Below are 9,627 nucleotides of genomic sequence, written 5' to 3' on the forward strand. Positions count from 1 at the left end.
GTGGACAGCAGTAACGTTACTTTTGAAATGTGATGCTGAGTGAGCACACAGGGGAATTAGCTCAAATGGTAGAGCGCTCGCTTAGCATGCGAGAGGTAGCGGGATCGATGCCCGCATTCTCCATTCTAAAATTTGCATGCATTTTACTTTTTAACTTGTAATTGCCATGGTTGTTGCAGAGTAAGAACAGAAAAGTCACAGATGGCTTTCAAATTTGGTGTCATTATAACAACTAAAGTGGTTTAATCAAAAGTGTTTAGGTATTCTATAGCACGTGAGAGGAATTTGATTTCTTATGCAATCTCAAAATGAAAATTTCACACCTTCCATTTTCATTTCGTCTTATTTTACTTGACATTCTTTCCTCTGAAGGATGTATAAAAGTGAAGTTCCTTGCAAAACAAGAGCATAGGAATATCCAGAAACAGTTTTCCTTAATAAAAATTGATGAGTCTGCATACCATATTTAAGTGGGAGCCCGGCTAGCTCAGTCGGTAGAGCAAGAGACTCTTAATCTCAGGGTCGTGGGTTCGAGCCCCACGTTGGGCGAAAACGAGTATTTTTTGCTGGATGATAGCATTGGCTCTCATAATATGGTGATTAATCTTGCATTAGACATGCACTAACTCCTAGAAATTGTATCTCCCTTGGTTACTCATTCATGAGAAATGTATCTCCAAGATTAGGTAGGGCCTGAGTCTAGGTTAACATACAGTGATATCACTCCTATTCAAGTACTAAACATGCCAACCTGAAGTGTAAAACATCCCCTAGGTGTAGTTAAGGCATCAGTTAGGAGTGAACTGAACACTCATGTTATGGGCAATTAGACTTAAAATAAAGTGTGGACAGCAGTAACGTTACTTTTGAAATGTGATGCTGAGTGAGCACACAGGGGAATTAGCTCAAATGGTAGAGCGCTCGCTTAGCATGCGAGAGGTAGCGGGATCGATGCCCGCATTCTCCATTCTAAAATTTGCATGCATTTTACTTTTTAACTTGTAATTGCCATGGTTGTTGCAGAGTAAAAACAGAAAAGTCACAGATGGCTTTCAAATTTGGTGTCATTATAACAACTAAAGTGGTTTAATCAAAAGTGTTTAGGTATTCTATAGCACGTGAGAGGAATTTGATTTCTTATGCAATCTCAAAATGAAAATTTCACACCTTCCATTTTCATTTCGTCTTATTTTACTTGACATTCTTTCCTCTGAAGGATGTATAAAAGTGAAGTTCCTTGCAAAACAAGAGCAGAGGAATATCCAGAAACAGTTTTCCTTAATAAAAATTGATGAGTCTGCATACCATATTTAAGTGGGAGCCCGGCTAGCTCAGTCGGTAGAGCATGAGACTCTTAATCTCAGGGTCGTGGGTTCGAGCCCCACGTTGGGCGAAAACGAGTATTTTTTGCTGGATGATAGCATTGGCTCTCATAATATGGTGATTAATCTTGCATTAGACATGCACTAACTCCTAAAAATTGTATCTCCCTTGGTTACTCATTCATGAGAAATGTATCTCCAAGATTAGGTAGGGCCTGAGTCTAGGTTAACATACAGTGATATCACTCCTATTCAAGTACTAAACATGCCAACCTGAAGTGTAAAACATCCCCTAGGTGTAGTTAAGGCATCAGTTAGGAGTGAACTGAACACTCATGTTATGGGCAATTAGACTTAAAATAAAGTGTGGACAGCAGTAACGTTACTTTTGAAATGTGATGCTGAGTGAGCACACAGGGGAATTAGCTCAAATGGTAGAGCGCTCGCTTAGCATGCGAGAGGTAGCGGGATCGATGCCCGCATTCTCCATTCTAAAATTTGCATGCATTTTACTTTTTAACTTGTAATTGCCATGGTTGTTGCAGAGTAAGAACAGAAAAGTCACAGATGGCTTTCAAATTTGGTGTCATTATAACAACTAAAGTGGTTTAATCAAAAGTGTTTAGGTATTCTATAGCACGTGAGAGGAATTTGATTTCTTATGCAATCTCAAAATGAAAATTTCACACCTTCCATTTTCATTTCGTCTTATTTTACTTGACATTCTTTCCTCTGAAGGATGTATAAAAGTGAAGTTCCTTGCAAAACAAGAGCAGAGGAATATCCAGAAACAGTTTTCCTTAATAAAAATTGATGAGTCTGCATACCATATTTAAGTGGGAGCCCGGCTAGCTCAGTCGGTAGAGCATGAGACTCTTAATCTCAGGGTCGTGGGTTCGAGCGCCACGTTGGGCAAAAACGAGTATTTTTTGCTGGATGATAGCATTGGCTCTCATAATATGGTGATTAATCTTGCATTAGACATGCACTAACTCCTAAAAATTGTATCTCCCTTGGTTACTCATTCATGAGAAATGTATCTCCAAGATTAGGTAGGGCCTGAGTCTAGGTTAACATACAGTGATATCACTCCTATTCAAGTACTAAACATGCCAACCTGAAGTGTAAAACATCCCCTAGGTGTAGTTAAGGCATCAGTTAGGAGTGAACTGAACACTCATGTTATGGGCAATTAGACTTAAAATAAAGTGTGGACAGCAGTAACGTTACTTTTGAAATGTGATGCTGAGTGAGCACACAGGGGAATTATCTCAAATGGTAGAGCGCTCGCTTAGCATGCGAGAGGTAGCGGGATCGATGCCCGCATTCTCCATTCTAAAATTTGCATGCATTTTACTTTTTAACTTGTAATTGCCATGGTTGTTGCAGAGTAAGAACAGAAAAGTCACAGATGGCTTTCAAATTTGGTGTCATTATAACAACTAAAGTGGTTTAATCAAAAGTGTTTAGGTATTCTATAGCACGTGAGAGGAATTTGATTTCTTATGCAATCTCAAAATGAAAATTTCACACCTTCCATTTTCATTTCGTCTTATTTTACTTGACATTCTTTCCTCTGAAGGATGTGTAAAAGTGAAGTTCCTTGCAAAACAAGAGCAGAGGAATATCCAGAAACAGTTTTCCTTAATAAAAAATGATGAGTCTGCATACCATATTTAAGTGGGAGCCCGGCTAGCTCAGTCGGTAGAGCATGAGACTCTTAATCTCAGGGTCGTGGGTTCGAGCCCCACGTTGGGCGAAAACGAGTATTTTTTGCTGGATGATAGCATTGGCTCTCATAATATGGTGATTAATCTTGCATTAGACATGCACTAACTCCTAAAAATTGTATCTCCCTTGGTTACTCATTCATGAGAAATGTATCTCCAAGATTAGGTAGGGCCTGAGTCTAGGTTAACATACAGTGATATCACTCCTATTCAAGTACTAAACATGCCAACCTGAAGTGTAAAACATCCCCTAGGTGTAGTTAAGGCATCAGTTAGGAGTGAACTGAACACTCATGTTATGGGCAATTAGACTTAAAATAAAGTGTGGACAGCAGTAAAGTTACTTTTGAAATGTGATGCTGAGTGAGCACACAGGGGAATTAGCTCAAATGGTAGACCGCTCGCTTAGCATGCGAGAGGTAGCGGGATCGATGCCCGCATTCTCCATTCTAAAATTTGCATACATTTTACTTTTTAACTTGTAATTGCCATGGTTGTTGCAGAGTAAGAACAGAAAAGTCACAGATGGCTTTCAATTTTGGTGTCATTATAACAACTAAAGTGGTTTAATCAAAAGTGTTTAGGTATTCTATAGCACGTGAGAGGAATTTGATTTCTTATGCAATCTCAAAATGAAAATTTCACACCTTCCATTTTCATTTCGTCTTATTTTACTTGACATTCTTTCCTCTGAAGGATGTATAAAAGTGAAGTTCCTTGCAAAACAAGAGCAGAGGAATATCCAGAAACAGTTTTCCTTAATAAAAATTGATGAGTCTGCATACCGTATTTAAGTGGGAGCCCGGCTAGCTCAGTCGGTAGAGCATGAGACTCTTAATCTCAGGGTCGTGGGTTCGAGCCCCACGTTGGGCGAAAACGAGTATTTTTTGCTGGATGATAGCATTGGCTCTCATAATATGGTGATTAATCTTGCATTAGACATGCACTAACTCCTAAAAATTGTATCTCCCTTGGTTACTCATTCATGAGAAATGTATCTCCAAGATTAGGTAGGGCCTGAGTCTAGGTTAACATACAGTAATATCACTCCTATTCAAGTACTAAACATGCCAACCTGAAGTGTAAAACATCCCCTAGGTGTAGTTAAGGCATCAGTTAGGAGTGAACTGAACACTCATGTTATGGGCAATTAGACTTAAAATAAAGTGTGGACAGCAGTAACGTTACTTTTGAAATGTGATGCTGAGTGAGCACACAGGGGAATTAGCTCAAATGGTAGAGCGCTCGCTTAGCATGCGAGAGGTAGCGGGATCGATGCCCGCATTCTCCATTCTAAAATTTGCATGCATTTTACTTTTTAACTTGTAATTGCCATGGTTGTTGCAGAGTAAGAACAGAAAAGTCACAGATGGCTTTCAAATTTGATGTCATTATAACAACTAAAGTGGTTTAATCAAAAGTGTTTAGGTATTCTATAGCACGTGAGAGGAATTTGATTTCTTATGCAATCTCAAAATGAAAATTTCACACCTTCCATTTTCATTTTGTCTTATTTTACTTGACATTCTTTCCTCTGAAGGATGTATAAAAGTGAAGTTCCTTGCAAAACAAGAGCAGAGGAATATCCAGAAACGGTTTTCCTTAATAAAAAATGATGAGTCTGCATACCATATTTAAGTGGGAGCCCGGCTAGCTCAGTCGGTTGAGCATGAGACTCTTAATCTCAGGGTCGTGGGTTCGAGCCCCACGTTGGGCGAAAACGAGTATTTTTTGCTGGATGATAGCATTGGCTCTCATAATATGGTGATTAATCTTGCATTAGACATGCACTAACTCCTAAAAATTGTATCTCCCTTGGTTACTCATTCATGAGAAATGTATCTCCAAGATTAGGTAGGGCCTGAGTCTAGGTTAACATACAGTGATATCACTCCTATTCAAGTACTAAACATGCCAACCTGAAGTGTAAAACATCCCCTAGGTGTAGTTAAGGCATCAGTTAGGAGTGAACTGAACACTCATGTTATGGGCAATTAGACTTAAAATAAAGTGTGGACAGCAGTAAAGTTACTTTTGAAATGTGATGCTGAGTGAGCACACAGGGGAATTAGCTCAAATGGTAGAGCGCTCGCTTAGCATGCGAGAGGTAGCGGGATCGATGCCCGCATTCTCCATTCTAAAATTTGCATACATTTTACTTTTTAACTTGTAATTGCCATGGTTGTTGCAGAGTAAGAACAGAAAAGTCACAGATGGCTTTCAATTTTGGTGTCATTATAACAACTAAAGTGGTTTAATCAAAAGTGTTTAGGTATTCTATAGCACGTGAGAGGAATTTGATTTCTTATGCAATCTCAAAATGAAAATTTCACACCTTCCATTTTCATTTCGTCTTATTTTACTTGACATTCTTTCCTCTGAAGGATGTATAAAAGTGAAGTTCCTTGCAAAACAAGAGCAGAGGAATATCCAGAAACAGTTTTCCTTAATAAAAATTGATGAGTCTGCATACCGTATTTAAGTGGGAGCCCGGCTAGCTCAGTCGGTAGAGCATGAGACTCTTAATCTCAGGGTCGTGGGTTCGAGCCCCACGTTGGGCGAAAACGAGTATTTTTTGCTGGATGATAGCATTGGCTCTCATAATATGGTGATTAATCTTGCATTAGACATGCACTAACTCCTAAAAATTGTATCTCCCTTGGTTACTCATTCATGAGAAATGTATCTCCAAGATTAGGTAGGGCCTGAGTCTAGGTTAACATACAGTAATATCACTCCTATTCAAGTACTAAACATGCCAACCTGAAGTGTAAAACATCCCCTAGGTGTAGTTAAGGCATCAGTTAGGAGTGAACTGAACACTCATGTTATGGGCAATTAGACTTAAAATAAAGTGTGGACAGCAGTAACGTTACTTTTGAAATGTGATGCTGAGTGAGCACACAGGGGAATTAGCTCAAATGGTAGAGCGCTCGCTTAGCATGCGAGAGGTAGCGGCATCGATGCCCGCATTCTCCATTCTAAAATTTGCATGCATTTTACTTTTTAACTTGTAATTGCCATGGTTGTTGCAGAGTAAGAACAGAAAAGTCACAGATGGCTTTCAAATTTGATGTCATTATAACAACTAAAGTGGTTTAATCAAAAGTGTTTAGGTATTCTATAGCACGTGAGAGGAATTTGATTTCTTATGCAATCTCAAAATGAAAATTTCACACCTTCCATTTTCATTTTGTCTTATTTTACTTGACATTCTTTCCTCTGAAGGATGTATAAAAGTGAAGTTCCTTGCAAAACAAGAGCAGAGGAATATCCAGAAACGGTTTTCCTTAATAAAAAATGATGAGTCTGCATACCATATTTAAGTGGGAGCCCGGCTAGCTCAGTCAGTTGAGCATGAGACTCTTAATCTCAGGGTCGTGGGTTCGAGCCCCACGTTGGGCGAAAACAAGTATTTTTTGCTGGATGATAGCATTGGCTCTCATAATATGGTGATTAATCTTGCATTAGACATGCACTAACTCCTAAAAATTGTATCTCCCTTGGTTACTCATTCATGAGAAATGTATCTCCAAGATTAGGTAGGGCCTGAGTCTAGGTTAACATACAGTGATATCACTCCTATTCAAGTACTAAACATGCCAACCTGAAGTGTAAAACATCCCCTAGGTGTAGTTAAGGCATCAGTTAGGAGTGAACTGAACACTCATGTTATGGGCAATTAGACTTAAAATAAAGTGTGGACAGCAGTAACGTTACTTTTGAAATGTGATGCTGAGTGAGCACACAGGGGAATTAGCTCAAATGGTAGAGCGCTCGCTTAGCATGCGAGAGGTAGCGGGATCGATGCCCGCATTCTCCATTCTAAAATTTGCATGCATTTTACTTTTTAACTTGTAATTGCCATGGTTGTTGCAGAGTAAGAACAGAAAAGTCACAGATGGCTTTCAAATTTGGTGTCATTATAACAACTAAAGTGGTTTAATCAAAAGTGTTTAGGTATTCTATAGCACGTGAGAGGAATTTGATTTCTTATGCAATCTCAAAATGAAAATTTCACACCTTCCATTTTCATTTCGTCTTATTTTACTTGACATTCTTTCCTCTGAAGGATGTATAAAAGTGAAGTTCCTTGCAAAACAAGAGCATAGGAATATCCAGAAACAGTTTTCCTTAATAAAAATTGATGAGTCTGCATACCATATTTAAGTGGGAGCCCGGCTAGCTCAGTCGGTAGAGCATGAGACTCTTAATCTCAGGGTCGTGGGTTCGAGCCCCACGTTGGGCGAAAACGAGTATTTTTTGCTGGATGATAGCATTGGCTCTCATAATATGGTGATTAATCCTGCATTAGACATGCACTAACTCCTAGAAATTGTATCTCCCTTGGTTACTCATTCATGAGAAATGTATCTCCAAGATTAGGTAGGGCCTGAGTCTAGGTTAACATACAGTGATATCACTCCTATTCAAGTACTAAACATGCCAACCTGAAGTGTAAAACATCCCCTAGGTGTAGTTAAGGCATCAGTTAGGAGTGAACTGAACACTCATGTTATGGGCAATTAGACTTAAAATAAAGTGTGGACAGCAGTAACGTTACTTTTGAAATGTGATGCTGAGTGAGCACACAGGGGAATTAGCTCAAATGGTAGAGCGCTCGCTTAGCATGCGAGAGGTAGCGGGATCGATGCCCGCATTCTCCATTCTAAAATTTGCATGCATTTTACTTTTTAACTTGTAATTGCCATGGTTGTTGCAGAGTAAGAACAGAAAAGTCACAGATGGCTTTCAAATTTGGTGTCATTATAACAACTAAAGTGGTTTAATCAAAAGTGTTTAGGTATTCTATAGCACGTGAGAGGAATTTGATTTCTTATGCAATCTCAAAATGAAAATTTCACACCTTCCATTTTCATTTCGTCTTATTTTACTTGACATTCTTTCCTCTGAAGGATGTATAAAAGTGAAGTTCCTTGCAAAACAAGAGCAGAGGAATATCCAGAAACAGTTTTCCTTAATAAAAATTGATGAGTCTGCATACCATATTTAAGTGGGAGCCCGGCTAGCTCAGTCGGTAGAGCATGAGACTCTTAATCTCAGGGTCGTGGGTTCGAGCCCCACGTTGGGCGAAAACGAGTATTTTTTGCTGGATGATAGCATTGGCTCTCATAATATGGTGATTAATCTTGCATTAGACATGCACTAACTCCTAGAAATTGTATCTCCCTTGGTTACTCATTCATGAGAAATGTATCTCCAAGATTAGGTAGGGCCTGAGTCTAGGTTAACATACAGTGATATCACTCCTATTCAAGTACTAAACATGCCAACCTGAAGTGTAAAACATCCCCTAGGTGTAGTTAAGGCATCAGTTAGGAGTGAACTGAACACTCATGTTATGGGCAATTAGACTTAAAATAAAGTGTGGACAGCAGTAACGTTACTTTTGAAATGTGATGCTGAGTGAGCACACAGGGGAATTAGCTCAAATGGTAGAGCGCTCGCTTAGCATGCGAGAGGTAGCGGGATCGATGCCCGCATTCTCCATTCTAAAATTTGCATGCATTTTACTTTTTAACTTGTAATTGCCATGGTTGTTGCAGAGTAAGAACAGAAAAGTCACAGATGGCTTTCAAATTTGGTGTCATTATAACAACTAAAGTGGTTTAATCAAAAGTGTTTAGGTATTCTATAGCACGTGAGAGGAATTTGATTTCTTATGCAATCTCAAAATGAAAATTTCACACCTTCCATTTTCATTTCGTCTTATTTTACTTGACATTCTTTCCTCTGAAGGATGTATAAAAGTGAAGTTCCTTGCAAAACAAGAGCAGAGGAATATCCAGAAACAGTTTTCCTTAATAAAAATTGATGAGTCTGCATACCATATTTAAGTGGGAGCCCGGCTAGCTCAGTCGGTAGAGCATGAGACTCTTAATCTCAGGGTCGTGGGTTCGAGCCCCACGTTGGGCGAAAACGAGTATTTTTTGCTGGATGATAGCATTGGCTCTCATAATATGGTGATTAATCTTGCATTAGACATGCACTAACTCCTAAAAATTGTATCTCCCTTGGTTACTCATTCATGAGAAATGTATCTCCAAGATTAGGTAGGGCCTGAGTCTAGGTTAACATACAGTGATATCACTCCTATTCAAGTACTAAACATGCCAACCTGAAGTGTAAAACATCCACTAGGTGTAGTTAAGGCATCAGTTAGGAGTGAACTGAACACTCATGTTATGGGCAATTAGACTTAAAATAAAGTGTGGACAGCAGTAACGTTACTTTTGAAATGTGATGCTGAGTGAGCACACAGGAGAATTAGCTCAAATGGTAGAGCGCTCGCTTAGCATGCGAGAGGTAGCGGGATCGATGCCCGCATTCTCCATTCTAAAATTTGCATGCATTTTACTTTTTAACTTGTAATTGCCATGGTTGTTGCAGAGTAAGAACAGAAAAGTCACAGATGGCTTTCAAATTTGGTGTCATTATAACAACTAAAGTGGTTTAATCAAAAGTGTTTAGGTATTCTATAGCACGTGAGAGGAATTTGATTTCTTATGCAATCTCAAAATGAAAATTTCACACCTTCCATTTTCATTTCGTCT

At 39.0% G+C, this 9,627-nt stretch overlaps 1 non-coding gene across 1 annotated transcript; it reads left to right on the plus strand.

The window, feature by feature from the left end:
• Window positions 1–9,334: 9,334 nt before the first annotated feature.
• On the plus strand, window positions 9,335–9,407 carry TRNAA-AGC (transfer RNA alanine (anticodon AGC)). The gene has a single exon. It is a non-coding gene; the product is annotated as a tRNA-Ala (tRNA).
• Window positions 9,408–9,627: the final 220 nt, after the last annotated feature.

This window comes from Triturus cristatus, chromosome 4_1 (assembly GCF_964204655.1).
Source record: "Triturus cristatus chromosome 4_1, aTriCri1.1, whole genome shotgun sequence".
Lineage (NCBI taxonomy): Eukaryota > Metazoa > Chordata > Amphibia > Caudata > Salamandridae > Triturus > Triturus cristatus.